Genomic DNA, 16,092 nt, shown 5'->3' with positions numbered 1-16,092 from the left:
GCTTTCAACATTATTATTTCCTTTCTTTTCCTAACTCATTACATTCTAAATTTTTTTCTAATTCATCATATGGTCAGTCATTAATTTTCAGTTACTTACTTACAAAATACTTCAGGTCCTAAGTTTCTCATACAGGCAACTGCACTGTTGCCACATCGCAAAGTCCTTTCTTTTTGTTTTTTTTTTTTGTTTGTTTTTGTAGTGCTGGGGATTGAACTCAAGGCCTTATGTACAGTAGGCAAGCACTCAACCATTCAGCTTCATCTCCAGCCCTATTCCAACTTTGATGGGGATAACATTTTCATCATTCTATTCTAAGTATTTATTTTATTTTCACTGAGTTGCTCCTCATCCCATAAATATACATAGCATGTGTATTTACTACAACTAGAAATTTGGAGATTTCATTGCTAGCCTCCGATTATGTTACTTAACTTTTCTGCACTGGGATCCAAGGAAATAATTTGTAAGGTATTTTCAAATGTCAGCACTTGAAGTGTCTAGAACATAATCAATTTTTGTAAAATTCTATGAGTACTTCAAAGAATACATCTTCTCAATTACTGGGTGCCTGCTAACTGTACAATCTTGTATACCTTGTTGTGTTTTTGTTTTGTTTTGGATGATGAGGATTGAATCCAGAACTTCAGAAACACTGAGCTATACTCCCAGTTCTCATGTAATTTTTCTAACCTATTTTAATTTACTTGGAGGTACATTAAAATTTCCTACTATGATTTGTATATTTATCCTTAAAATTCTGTCAATTTGAACTTATGATCACACCTAGTATATCTTTTCTATTCCTCTACTCTTTGGGGTGTCTTTACAAATAGAGTATCTTTGATCCAAAAATCCAAAATGCTCCAATCTTCTGGCCAATGTGATGCCACAAAAAAAGTTTCACACCTGACCTCATATTTTGTCATAATCAAAATACAAGCACACTGAAAACAGTGTATAACATTAACTTCAGGCTATGTGTATAGGGCATATATGAAAAAGAAATGAATTTTGTATTTAGATCTGGGTTTCATTCCCCAAGAAATCTACATATATAAAAACATTCCAAACTCTGTAAAAAATTCTTATATACTATGGTTCCAACCATTTCAGATAAGGCATATCCAACCTGTACTAATAAAAAGCATTTAGTTGAATTTTGAAATTTTTTAATTTAATAAATGTAATCTAAGTTATTTACATATAATTTTTGTAATTACAGAATTATATATGGGGCATATGGATATACCTGCTTATTTTCTATCTTATTTTGTGTTTTCTAATTCTCATGCATCTTTTTTCTCCTTCCCTACCTAATAATCAAAATTTTCCTCCTTTCCATCCCCTCACCCTCAATGATGTGGAATTATACATTCTATTTCAATTCTTCAGAAGGTTACTCATAATTTTCCTAATGGAAAACCTGAACTGAACAGTGGGTTGTAGGTAAAGATATGAGCCTATTTAAAAATCATAATAAATAAAATAAAAGTCATAATAAAGGAACCAGGCAGAAGGTACAACAGTATCCCTGGAATGGGAGGTTATCTGGCTATCATCAATTCCAGCTACTCCAGAGCCTGAGGTGGGAGGACAACTTTAGTCCACAAACTCAAGACCAGCCTGGACAGTCCAGCAAGAACCACACAGTAAAGAAACTTTAAAAGAAAACAATCTCCTGAAGATAAGAAAAAGAGGTAAGGAAAAAAACTAAAATAAAATTCAGATAGCTGGAAAAATGAATAAACAGTAACTGCAAACAAATCAGAGAATATTAACTCCTCTAGGCTAGCTGTTGGGAAAGCTGAGAAACATCCTGATTAACAGAATCCTCAAAATGTTTGAACTGAAAAAACCAGTTATAACAGAACTAGGAGTCAAGAGGCAGGAGGAGATAAAATGGGCAGAACTGATTAAGAGCTATTTGAAAAGGAATTATATCTTTGGATCCACTCCCCCACCCCCCCACTCTCTCTGGGTGACCGCCCCTAGCCTAATGTTTATTCCCTGCAGAAGGAACAAATAGTATCCCTGGACTAGAAGGTTGCCTAGCCATCATTAGGAAGAGAAACAAGAGTAAAAGAATATAAGCATACGGTATACAATGCAGATTCCCAACCCCCTTCTCCTGCTGGGTTCTATTTCCCAAATACCAGCAGCCTAGTCAGACCAAGACTAGGGTACCTGAGTAACCCAGGAGAAATAATACAGATACTAATATTGAGAGTTTACCAACAAACAGCTCACTAAGATCCTGCTACAATGAAAATGAAAGGAGACAGCCTCACCCACATCTCCAGTTCCTGCTTAGTTTAACTCCTAATTAAAGATTCAGTTATCTTGAGGAAAAATCACAAACAAAAACAGAAAAACCAATTTCAAGAAATGAGACTACAGAAAGGAGGTACTTTTTTTTTTTTTATCATCAATACAGTCAGTATAATAAGAAAAAGAAAGCAACATTGAAACAAGAGCAGTATGCTCCAAGAAGCATCATAGACTAAAGAACAGCTTCTTAGGAAGCCAGATAGCTCATGACAGCAAAAATAGTACTTAAAAAAAAAAAAAGGCAATAGTAGAGGCAAAAAATTAAGTATAGAAAACCTCCCAGAAAGTAGAAAAGAAAAAAGAAAAACAGTAAAGAAAGGTGAAGAAAACTGGAGGATCAGTTTGAGCTATCAAGTGCCCAGATAGGAGTACCAAAAAGACATCAAGAGATAAAGAAGAGTAGGGGAGTCTAATTGAGAAAAACATCCTGAATTTAAAGACATAAGTTTCCAAAAGAAAAGGGCCCATCAAACCCCTGGTACAAGGGAAGAAAGCCCACCTATATCAAGGCAAGTAGCAGTGAAACCTCAGAAAGCTGAGGACAAAGGCAGAACCTGAAGTTTTCAGGGAGAAAAAATAGGTCATATAGAAAAGAATCAGAATGGCTTTGGTTTTTCTCAACAGTAACACTGTAAGTGAAGTCAATACAGCAATGTCTTCATAATTGTGAGAAGAAAAAAAGAAGTTACTTCTGAACTCCTATGACCCAGTTAGGGTAGAATAAGTCATTTTCAACCATGTGATATCTCCAAATATTTAACCCCACACTCTCTAGAAAGGAAAAGTCCTGAAAAAATGTGTTTCGTGGGGGAAAAAAAAGGAGTAAACCAAGAAGAATTACGAGGTTTAACAAAAGTGAAAACTGAAGAAAATCTATGCTACAAAGCGAAGGGTTCCCAGGATGACTGCTGTCTATCAGATGCACAGGCAACCAGTAAAATCTCTCTCAGACGAAAGAGAAGACTTTACATATATTTTATCTAATATTTATATGTATATGCAGAAAGAGGAATGGGCCTAATCTATGTCTGTTCTAGCACATTTGTTTGTGTCACTAGAAATTTAGTCAATGCTAGATATGGTGATGTAGGCCTATAATCCAGCCAAGAGGATCACAAGTTCAACACCTCAGTGATGCCCTAAGCAACTTGGTGAGAGCCTGTCTCAAAAAATAAAAAGGACTGGGGATGTGACTCAGTGGTAAAGCACTCCTGGGTTAAATTCCCAATACAAAAGAAAAAGAAAAAAAATTTAGTCAATAATGACAAACACTGATCCAAGTAGTACTGTCATTGAGAAAAGACTGCTAAACCTGGCAGCTGATCTGGAACAGCAGTGGGAAGAGGAGCACGAAAAAGACTAGCAAAAATGCCTCACAAAGTTGAAATTACAAACAGAAAATACAGAAAGCAAATACCTTTGAAAAGGGATAGAGGGAAAAGAAGTTTCAAATATATTCAAGTTGTACAAAAATAACAAAATATTCCCCAAATAACTACGGGAATTTTCGTTTCAGGGGAAAAAAATTAAATAATTCATAGTCAACATAAAATACTTGAAAATATGATGGTACTGCCTCACAGAACATCTAGTTTCCCTGGAAAGAATATAAAGTTACTATATTAGATTATTGACAATCTATGTCCAAACACACAGAGATAAAACGCATCAGTAAATACCTGAAATTTCACAACTACTAGTCAAAAAATCATAGGTAATAGGGACAAAAAGCAGCATTAAAAAAAAAAATCACAACACATAAAGTCTAATTAAAAAAAAAAACAGATTTCTCAATTCTCACTGTAACTATGTTCTTTCCAAAGTTGTAAGCTAGTAAGGAAAGACACTGCCAACTGGAAAACTAAGTTGGCCCCATGGTGAACAATGGATAATGTGTGCCTTTTAAACAAAAGCAAACAGAAAACATTCATGTGCTCAACTTTATGAACTGTCAAAATCTAATGTGAGTTTGTACTTAATCATAGAAGGAAGTAGTTCAGACTACCTGTTCTATGCTCAAGTTATACGTCTTTCACCTTTAATGAGCTCAGCGGCATCTGTAGCTCTATGATCAGCTTGTAAACACACAACTTACATATTGATTTATCATTCCCAGATTATAAATAATCATCCATCACAAGACTACCCAGGTCCAGACTCAAATCAACCGGAGTATTAAGCACCCCAATGGCCCTTTGAACTCCCAGTCATCTTGCCTCTCTAAACAGATCTGGCACCCGCATCAAGTCATGTGAGTTAGGTCCTCGGGCTGTAAAAGTTTCATTAAGTCTAGAGTAGCACTGTCCAACAGAACTTTCTATGATGATGGAAATGTCCTTTAACTGTGCTGTTACAGCACCCATTTGCCACATATGGCTCTCCAAACTTAGATTAAAATGAATTAAAACTTAATAAAATTTAACATCAGTTCCTGAGTCACAGTAGCTGCATGTCAAGTGTGAAATAGCCACATTTGGCCAGCAGCCCCGGTTAGATACAGCAGACTTCTCTAAGGCCTAATAATGCTCCCCAGTGGTGCTTCAAAGACTTCCTAGGTGCTAGAATGAGAAAACTATCACGATCACCCAGTGCTACTGCAAAGGCCCATTTCCCCTCCCAAAAAAGCTTTATATCCTCCCACAAAAAAAGTTTTATTTTTTATCTTTTTATATTTTGCAGTTCTGCATAACATTTCTCTTAAAGCTTTCTGGTTGCTGCTATATGCACAGATGTGCATGTGCTTAAAAATATGAAAATTATTACTTTAGAGCAGAAGTAACCAATGCACAAACCTCAAGCCACAGACGGACCCTGCTGATACTAAAACATTTTTTTAAAAGAAAGTTGAGGGTCTGGGATTGTGGCTCAGCGGTACAGCGCTCGCCTAGAACGAGGCCCTGGGCCCTGGGTTCGATCCTCAGCATCACATAAATAGATAAAATAAAAAAATAAAGATACTTTAAAAAAATAAAAAGGAAAAAGAAAATTGGTCAATTAACCAACTAACATGAACAAGGGAAAAGGCGTGGGCACAGCTTCCATTGTACATTCATAAGCCTGATATAGTGGACTGCACATCAGATTCACCACCCCACATCCTGAAATGAAAGATGTTATTAAGATGGAACACTTTCTTAATACTTACAAGACCTTAAACATTATCTCTTTAGAGAATTTTAGGAAGTAGCTACACATGAAAAATGAAGTTCACTTTTAAGCAAACTATGAGATCACAGACTTACTATGCTACTTCTTCCAATCAAGTCCTCTTTGACTTAAGAGACTCAAGGTAATGAACACATGGACTTCCAATGGTTCACTCAAAATTATTCTTCCTTACTAAATAAATATCTTAAACCTGACACTATCCTCTTTTCCCCAAAAAGGAAGGATTTTGAGCATTGTAGATTATTCGAAGAAATCCCAAGTTTTCAGATGCAAACTAGACAAAAGTCTATACTCACTCTCCACTGCTCCACAGTGCGGAGGCCAATATAATCTTAGATTTTGAAAAATTACAGATGGGGAAGAATTAGTGACAATTTCACAGTAAATTCACAAATTTTAGTAATAATAAAACATGTCAGGATTTAAGAGTACAAACATAGATATATATCTAAATTACCAAGCACCTGTCTTAACAGTGTGGCTCAGTTTCAACTAAACAGAATCACTCACACTCCAGAATGTGAGCCAAGCAGGGAAGTCACAGAATTTACCCTAATATGTCTAGCTAATGTGATCAAACTAGAGACATTGTCTAAATCCACCTGGTTTGGAAAAATTATATTCTCTCTACATCAAATTGCTAAATAGATGTTGAAAGCTACCTTTGAGATGTAAATCTAGAATCAGCACTGAAATATATCCTAACTGAATGCCTCATAATTATACCAAAATCATGTACAACCACAAGAATGGGAAGTTATACTCCATGTATGTATAATACATCAAAATACACTCTGTCATGTATACCTAAAAAGAATTTAAAATTTTAGAGAGTTCTTCATATAAAAAAAAAAGTAACTATACCAATCTTTAGAAATAATCGAAATTGATCAGTGATAAGCAATAAGCCTCTGTGCATTCTTCAATGGAATAGGTTGTCTGCTTCTGTACTACTGCTAAAAATGAATCTTTTTTTTTTTTTTTTACTAACCAAGACTACCTATTTCAAGGTCACTAGTAATTATTTGATTAAGTAGATGAGCTAGAAAATAACTCTGAGGTAGGAAAAAGGAGGATTCAAATAAATTATCAAAACTACTAATGGGCAAAAGACACAACACAGACTATGGCCAACTGTCCCCACTTACTCTACCCTGGAAATCTCTAGCACATTCTGTCTAAATGTGCAAGTGACACTGCTGCACACTGACAAAAAGAATGATTTACTCTGAAGAAAAGTTATGGCACAGGGTGTTGTACCACTAAGGTCATCCTTCTACTAGAGGCTAGCATGAGAATTTTCAGTCTGGAACCATGGTTCTCTGAATGGCAAAACAAAGGTGAAACATCTTGGTCACAGTATACTGTGGATCTTTCATGAAATAAGGCCTTTGCTATAGTACAATGCTCTAACCCCTTAAGAACTTCGGTTAATCATCCTGAATAACAACCTGAAGTATGTTGCGTAGATTACTGCACTCTTAAAAAGGTTTTCCCAAACATGACTTAAGCTAATTGATGAACATTCATTACTAGATTTTCAGGTCTGGTCCTGCACTGCATGGCCCCAGACATGCTAGTCAAGCTTTGAATATTTTTGTCTTGTAGATTACCTCTATTATCCTTACCAGGCTGTTATTTGTTTTTGTTTTTTTCCTTACACTAAGCAGTAAGCTAACAGTTCCCCATTCTCCTATCTACTCCCCACCACACCTCTGTTAAAACTTCCCACACTACCCATAATCTACTAGTTTCTAATCTACTGTGGGTTTAGAAGCCAGATAAACTTTGCTTGTTGGGAACATTTTAATAAATGCCAACAAGTTCTGACTAAGGATCTCAAGGACTCTCCTATAATTTAAGGTAAGACTGGGACAGTCTAGCTACCCCAGGCCTTTGCTGCTTAGTGTCTGCTTCTCAACAGCCTTTTACAATAGGTCAAGGATAAGAGTGTAGGCAAATCATTTAGATCAGAAAGAGTCTAAATTACAAAAACCCACAACTAGAAGAGAGGAAGAGATTATTTGGGAAGGCCCTATGTCTCAGGCAATGTTCTAGGTACTTTAACCACGAATACTGAACCTCCATAATAACCATAAGAAAAAGACATCATTACCTCCACTTTCAGTCAGAAAATCCAGACTCTGGAGTTAAGTAATTTACCCATTATTGTAACCAAGAAGCCACATATTAGCCTAAGATTCAAAATCCAAGGCATTTCCCCTACATCAGATCCCCAATTATTCTTGATTTAATTATTTTTACGTATTACTCCTCATCCTTTCACTGGAACCTGACTAACTGAAGTTTGCTTTCTTTCCTTTACCATTTTCTGTAACTAAAGGGCAATAGTTAACCAAACGGAGGCTTTATCAAACTTAGCTCCACCGCTGTACATCTGTTCACCAACAAACACCTTTCTGAAAAACTGGCCCTATCTTCAGTATATAGACTGCAAAAATGGTGACAGGTGTAACACAAATTGTTCCCAGTGATACTGTTAACATTTCAAATCTTCCCCACTTCTGTACATTTGACAGAAAGCAGTACATTTTAGGAATTGGCCCAATAATGAATTCACTGCATGCTTCTCCAATCTGTACACTAATACAATTAATTTTCTTATGCTAACCACTGGGGACTAAAGCAAGAGACGTGAGAAGTTACTACTTTCCTATTTCCATTAAGAACAGAGGTGTACTTGTTTACTGTCAGAAGCTTTATTACTTAGACCAGGGCCTGACACAGAAAAAGCTGTTTCATTGAATAAATGCTATTTGTCCAATAACTACAAATTAATTGTTAAATAAATGTGTAACCTCTCCTGAACTTGTTTTGAAATCCTTAAATTTCACATCTTCTGATATACCTTTGTAATACTTAGTGGAAAGCATCTTTCCCCTTACAGAAATAAAGGGCCTTAACAAAACAACAACAACAAAAAACCTCTCCTACCAAAAGGCAAAGAATCTAAAAACACATGCCCCTTTCCACCCTCTAAAAATGATTCTTGTCCCAAGAGTATGAACAAGCCTCCATCTGCCAGACTCCACTATATACAGCCTTTATATACATTATACAAAAATGCTGCTACAAAACAGTTTCTGGAGTTCTAAAGCACAATACCAACAAAATCAAAAGCAAACAATAAGGAAAACTTTTACACCTAAAATTTAAAATTGACAATATTTACAAAACATAAAAATTCAAAAGGTCCTTAACCAGCAGTTTATGCAGCTAAATTGTTTTACTTACAATGTAAAAGCTTCAATCTCAATGCGAAGTAATAAGACTATGACATTATTCTAATATTTACAATATGAAAATGTAAAAGGCACCTATTGCTCTTTTGAGTAGAAACAACCTTTGTTTCTGTTAAGGAGAACTGTTGAAATACACTAAACCATCCCCACTCTTCTAACTTCAGAGTTAAAATACCTACCACACCTGACAAACCACAATCAGAAAATTACCCTGCAGTTTCTTATGAGACTATTACTTCACAAATCTTACAGGTTGTATAGAGTTAGATACAGGTAAGTTACAACCTTGATAAAACAAATTTTGTTGAAGAACTATACTGTTAAATCACAGGTGTAGCTACAAAGTACAAAAAACACGCTGTACTAGCAATTTCTTACAAAAAAAAAAATAGAGAGAGATATATATAAAGTGGGTGTTTGCAACCACACTACATCAATTAAACCTAGCCAATGGATTTCCCTAAACTCAAATAAATCCACAAGATTTTAACATTAAGACTTTAAGTTGGCACCTTAGAAAAGCCCAAGTAAGTGAACTATTTATATTTACCACTACCACAGCGAAATTATAGCAAAAACTAAGGAACTTTAAAAATAAACTCAGTGTTATTTTCTGAATTTAATGTGAACATTTGCTAAATGATCTTCTGAGAGAAAATTATTTAAATATTCTATATCATTTCTTAAAGCAAATGAAAAAATTCTCAAACTGATACTTTCATGAAATCCATTTTACATTCCTCCCATCTCTGCTACTTTTGCTGTACTGACTCTCACATCAAAAACCTTCACACTTCATTTAACTGTTGGCCAACACGTCTCTTTAAGAAGGAAACTTCTAAAACAAAGGGATCAAAAGTTAAATAACAGCAAATACATGTTTCACATAACAGCAAATTTATGCTCCTATTAAATGGCTTTCTTTGAGCTTATCAGTGGTATACATTCAATTCATATGAAATCATGTGAGAAAATTAAAAGGAATTTTGGAAATCAATTCATATTTCAGGAACCATTTTTGAAAATTACTCCACGTAAGTTTACACTGTTTTACACACGTAGTTTTAAAATTTTTAAATGCCACAATTTAGGATGATCCAAACTGTTTAGCAAGCAATTTTTTTACATTACTGACCAAAAAAAAAAAAAAAAAAAAAATGCTGCTTCCAAATTCGTTTTACCCGGATTTTTAAAATAAAGCTTTGATTGACAACCAAATGAGTAGCAGTTAGCTTTTATGTCAAAAGGAATAACAAAACCAACCTAGGTGTTGTTTTCCTTTTGTTTAAGGATCAGAAGGAAACCATAACCACGAAAGGGTAAGTAAAAGACAAAAGTACCTGACCTAAGGGCAGTGTTCCTCAGAAGAAAACAAAGTAATTCAAGCTGCAATTCTGAAAACCAAGGTTGAAATTGGTGAAATCAATCAGCGTGCTTTCTAAAGGCATGTGATTTAAAAAAAAAAAAAAAAAAAAAAACTAATAGGCTGCACCCACCGAGCAACTTTCACAAGTGCTTTAAGGATGGTCCCCGCAGAGTATCAGCGTGAGCGCGTCTGTGTGAGTGTACACAAACTATTCAGCACCCACGACTATTATGGTTAACAAAGGTTACAGGACGGGGAAAAGTGGAAGCAAAGTAGCACACGCTCCAAACTCGGCTTCCCAACTCCTGCAACAAGAGCTCTGGCCCTTCGGCTTTGGAAATCAGAACCAGAAAGTGCCGAGCGTGAGAGCCGCGCAAGGGAAGGGAAGAGGGGGTCCGACCGGGCTAGGCTGGGGCGCAGAGCCCCTTCCCCCGGCGCCGACCCCGGCCCGCGCGCCCACGGCCCCGCCACACCCAGCCCCCACCCGCCGTGACCATGTGACACGCCGGCCGCGGCCGCACACAAACACACCCCTGCGAGGCCAGTGGGCGCCCAGGCTTTACCTGCACCGAGGCGCCAGGTCCGGCCCCGTCAGATCCGGGGGGCCCGGGACCTTTTGTTCCTTCCTCTTCCGATGGGATGGAGGGGGCTGGGAGGGGAAGAGGGGAATGGGCGATTGAAGGCGGAACTGACAACACTCTCGGCCGCAGAGCCCCCGCCCCCCGGCCCGTGCCCGGCGGGCGGCCCGGGCGCACAGGGAAAGGAGGGCGGGCGGGCGCGCGGGGAAGGGGCCCGGCCGCCGCCCGCGGAGGAGGGGGTGGGGACGCCCGCCGCCCCTCCTCCCCTCAGGCGCGCGCCCGCCGCCCCTCCCGGCGCCCGCACGGCCGCGCCCTCGCCCGCCGGCCCACCTCCGCTTCCGCTCTCCGCCTCGCCCGCCGGCCGCAGCGCACCCACCTCCGGGCGGCTCGCTCGGCGCTCGCGGGCTGCAAGCTCGCTGCTCCTCCGCCGCCGCTGCCGCGCGGTAGACCCGCCTCCCACCCCGGGCCGCGAGCCCCGCCGATTCGCCGGCGCAGCCCCGGGGCTGGCACCCTGCCGCCCGCTGATTGGCGCCCCCAGCCGCCCGTTAGGGCGCGAGGCACGCCGGCCGAGCGCTGCGCGGAGCGCGCACGGAAGACGGAGGGAGCTGAGGAGGGAAGGAAGGAGGCCGGGCGCCGCGGGAAGGGCCGGGGGCCGAGCGGTGCGCGGGGAGTCGCGGGCCACCGCCTCCCCACCTCCCTTTGCCTTCGGCCCGCTCCGCCTCCCAGCCGGACCGGCGGCGCGCGCAGCCAATCGGCGCGCGGGGGAGCTCGGGGTGTGAGCCGCGCGTCGGGGGCCTCGAATCGGAAGGGAGACGTAGCTCGCTGATTGGTCCCGCCTCCCCCGTCGAACGTGAGGCGAGGCGCGGCCGCGCGGGGTGGGACGCCCGCGGTTTCGCTTGAGTTGGTCTTCGGCGCGCTCCCATAGGGGTTGGGGAGAGAAGCGAGGATTTAGGAGGACCGAGAGCACGACGCCTCTTCACCACCTGACCCCGAACCCCCTATGGCTATCAGCGCCATTGGGTGGGGCCTTCCCGGGACAGCCGCTTCGTCTGTTATCCGTCGTGAAGCCGGGAGTGAACACGTGCTTAGTCCCCGGGGAGACCTCGCGCCCACTCGAGAACTAGACGCGCCTGGAGCAGAAAGGGTTCTGGAGAAGCCCGGTGCCGGGCGCGTGCAGGGCGAGCCCTTTGCAAATGAGTGGGCGGGACCCTCGTGCTGGAGACGGGGGCGGGGCCAGGTTGTAAATAAGCCAGGACCCGGGGTCTTTCATGCGCGTTCTGAGACTAGTGTACGGGAGAAGCCAGGTAATTTTCCTCAACCTGAATCTTGGTCGCCGCACAAGTAAAAGTACTATTAACAGTGCATGCTCCAGGTGGTCATCGTGAAGTCTAAAAGATGAGCGCCTTGCTGTATTGCCTTAATTGCTTATCTTCCCTAACGTTTCTACTGTTCAGAGGATGTTCCCAGGCCCCAACTTCGTATGTTTGCCCTACAGGAGGCAGGCAGCAAGGCCCGAAAATTACAGCTGCGCCAGGGAGGTTGTTGCTTTTTAAAAAGTTAGAGACACCCAAGCCACTGCTGACAGAACATTAAGCCCAACTAATCAGATCAGGTATTAAGCACCTACTGTGTCAGACAGAACTAAGGAGGTCTCATACAGGTAGTTGGTGACAAGGACGGGCCTAGAGTACAGTTTTCTTAGCTGCCCATTCAGCACTTATTCCTAGGTACTTGATAAATTGCCTAGGAGAGTCTAATTAAGCCGGAAACCAGCATGGGCAATACAAGTCTGTAATCAGGAAGTACCGAATGAGTATTCATAGCAGTAAGAGTTTTTGAAGTCTATTCCTTCTGCTCAGATATGAAGATATTCCAGAGGAGGGCGTCTTCAAATGGACCTTGAAAAATATTTGGCTATTCCCTGAGTTACAGATTTTCCAGGTGTTCTTTCAAAATCTTCATTTCTACTGTGTGTCTTCAAACACAGAAGTACTACTTGGGGAGGTTGTGATAAAGAGCACCAACCCTGGACCTAAGCCAATTGTAGTTTTGAATGGAGCTCTGTTTCAGATCTTTAGCCAAGTGGAGCTCACTTGAAGTGATAACTACTTAAATATAGTTGTGTGATGATGAAATAATGTGAAAATGCATAGCACAGGACTTTGAAATTAAAGGAACATCAACATCATTAACTTTCCTCCATTTCTGTTGCATACAGACTTGCCGAGATGAATCCACTCAGCAGAAATTTTCCTTGAAAAGTTTTCTTCCAGGGTATTTTCCTCTCTTGTCACTTTAGAGGCAGGCCTAATAATCCTTTCTAAAAAATAGTTTGTGACAGGGTCCCAGGAAGCTAAAGGGTGCAGCTGAGTCACCTCCAGTCACCACCTTCCAAAGCCACTGAGGAGAACAGGACCAAGTCTGTTCAAGTCTGTTCCTTGAAGTAGGAAACTGGTTCAGGCTTTAGGTCCTTTTTCATACTGATGATAAGTCGTCAGGTTCAATATGAAATGGACTATTAAAAGCTACCTTGAGTCACAAATATTTTCCACTGTGTGGATTGGTGTGTCCACCTTATTGGTAGGAATAGAAACAAAAGCAGGGTTAGATGAAATTTCAGAAGTATCTGCTCCTAGAATGAGAATTAGTTACTTTGGGGTATATTAATTCAGTGTGTAATATGCCTGAGGTCTTTCTTAGACCATCCCTCAAAAGTTTCAGATTTTGAGTCTAACTTCCAGGTAGGAAACCTTCCAAGATCTAGAAGATTGAAGAAGAGGGGCAGTCTGGCTACTAATACACTCCCCCAAAGGGCATAGAAATGGGAACATGCCTACTGTCCCTCAGCTGGAATGCATCTAGCCCAAAGTGGGTCAAGACAGAAACTGAAGGCACATAGAGCAGGGATTGCCATGGCAACAATCAGCTTGGAAATCCACCAGGGTACCTGAAGATCCATCAGTAGGTCCCTATTGTATAAATTATATTGAGTGAGTCTGGTTTTTGTATAGATAAACAACAAATTTAACCCTTTATTACTCTTGCCACTGAAAAATCAGTTAAGCCTGAATCAAGTCAGAATCATTTAAAGGTACTTAAATGCACTAGAAAGACATAAGAAAAATGATAATCCTGATTACTTCTGGAAAGAGCCTGAGGATCATGAGTATAAAACTTAAAATTTATAATTAGCTCTCCTGTTGTTTGGTGGGGTTTTTTTTAATTTTTTTTCAATATTTATTTTTTAGTTTTAGCTGGACACGATATCTATATTTTATTTTTATGTGGTGCTTAGAATCGATACCCATGTCTCACGCATGCTAGGCGAGCACGCTACCACTTGAGCCACATCCCCAGCCCCTGTAGTTTGGTTTTTAAAAAATATTCATATGTTGATTTTTCAAAAGGCAACTCATCTTCTATCTCCTGGTAAAACTGTAAATCCCTTCCTGGCTACCCCATCCCAAATCTATATCACTTTATCTATGCCTTTTTTTCTAAAATATACTTTTGCAATGACTTCGCTTTGATAATTTTTTGACCCATTAGTTTAGTCCTGAGCAGTTTCTTAGCTTCTCATGTGTATAGTTTGTCTCCACATCTAGATTGTAAGTTCCTGAAGGCCAAAAACACCTTATTCTCGGTTGCCTTTTTACACCCTTACCAAAATATTAAGGAACTGAAGAAAGGTAAAATACAGCATTTGTACTGTGGGGAGAGGGAGGGCGGGGATATGGTATGTGCAAGTATTCTGCACCTCATCCTTCCAGTTTGTAATTAATACAGCTCCTGGGTCTCCGTGCTCTGTTTGCTCATCCTGGTGGAACTAAGTTGCAGTGAGCATTATTACTTCTTACAGGAAAATTCAGTTATTTCCAACTGAAAGGACAACCATTACATGAGATAACCTGAGTAAACAGAGAACAACTTAGGTAATTACTTTTATTGTAAATGATAATGAAGAAATCCAGCACCAGCTGGATTTATTCATCAATACAATGAAATTTCATATTTGTATGAATTTATGTAGAGAATGTGGGCAAAGGCCTCTCTCTACACAGCACACACACTCCTTATATGCAAGCTTCTGCTAAAAATAGTATTTAACATCTGATGGGAATGCTGGAGACAAGAACAAGGCATGTCCAAGAAGAAACATTAAATTCAACAGGTATTCATTTGGTATCTGTAATGTGCCTACCACAAAAGTATTGGTTGATCATAGTGTAAAACTCATTCTTTGGCCAAAGTCAATCAAGAAAATGAGACATACTAGTAGGGTTTTGTTTTGTTATTTTTTTAGAATTAAAAAGGAAAGAGAAGTTACTCCAGGTGAAATAAAAGTATATGACAAAGCAAGTTTTATATCTCATTATTCTCCAAGTGTCTGTTGATGTGTTTCTTGTCTGTACATTTAAATGATCATTGGTAAATTTCTTGTCTATGCATAAATGATCATTGGTAAATTGATCATTGGATAACTAATCCAATGATTATTGATATATTACTTAGAAAATGTACAATTCCAATGTAACGAGCACTCCCAAGATGACATCTAAATATTATCTGAGATCTACATATTTTGGAAAAAGACTAAACTAGGTTCAATATCTAAATCCTTAAAGAACAGTATACAAACTATTAAAAGTTCTGTTGTGAGGGAAGATAATATGGTAGTCATATGTCAACAAAAGGGTCTTAATGCCTTGATAATAATCGCCTGTGTGTGATAATATTGACTGAGCTAGGCTGCTGCTAGGCAGAATAAGTGTATGAAGGTCTAATACTCTTGGAAAATTTTAAGCATATTAGCATAATTGCTCTGATGAAGACTGAAGAGCTTATTTAACATAGCTGATTACAGTAGACAATAGATGCATAATAAGTGCCCTAATAATTGAATTAATGAGCCCCAATTGTTTATCCTTACTATAAACAGTCCTTAGCTATGAAAAAGACCTTGCTGAAGTAGTCTGACAATTGCGTTAGCTGAGGAGTGGCCAGAATATAATTAATAGTGGGAGAGAGCCAATTACTATTGGGTCTTAAAGATTTCAATGGTGGGTTTCAAGGGACAAATTGTTTCCCGACACAGAGGTTTCTTATCAGCTCCTTTTGCCTTCATATAATCATGGAGCCTGATTCAGTATTGTTTTACAGTTACGGAAACAGAAGCTGGGGCTTCCCCAAAGTCCTATGACCACATAGTGCCTGGGATTATGAACATAATATCTTCTTTATCTGCTCTGGCAGTGTTCACTAACTCGTCTCCCTATCACTTGTCTACACTCAACTGTTCTGAATCTTTGCCACTTTTCAGTATCCCAGTTCCTTTTACTTTTATATCTGTGTCCTCACCAGCTATTTCACAGTGAAAATAGAGGCA

General features: G+C 39.8%; 1 protein-coding gene across 8 annotated transcripts in view; it reads right to left on the bottom strand.

Moving 5' to 3' along the window:
* Smad2 (SMAD family member 2) overlaps positions 1-11,183 on the bottom strand; it is a 92,213-nt gene extending 81,030 nt beyond the window's left edge. Inside the window, exons 1-2 of one of the 8 annotated variants that reach the window (XM_027949000.2) lie at positions 11,083-11,101; positions 10,692-10,777 (exon numbers count right to left, since the gene is read on the bottom strand). The gene's annotated coding sequence lies outside the window, so the exon portion shown is untranslated. Of the gene's footprint in view, positions 1-10,691; positions 10,908-11,036 lie in introns of those variants that run through there. The other 7 variants (XM_071602780.1, XM_027949001.2, XM_071602783.1 and 4 more) reach the window with 7 other exon arrangements.
* Positions 11,184-16,092: the final 4,909 nt, after the last annotated feature.

This window comes from Marmota flaviventris, chromosome 16 (assembly GCF_047511675.1).
Source record: "Marmota flaviventris isolate mMarFla1 chromosome 16, mMarFla1.hap1, whole genome shotgun sequence".
In the NCBI taxonomy this organism is placed as follows: Eukaryota; Metazoa; Chordata; class Mammalia; order Rodentia; family Sciuridae; genus Marmota; species Marmota flaviventris.
The sequence above is the reverse complement of the archived record's forward strand: the minus strand, read 5'-3'. Positions and strand labels throughout refer to the sequence as shown.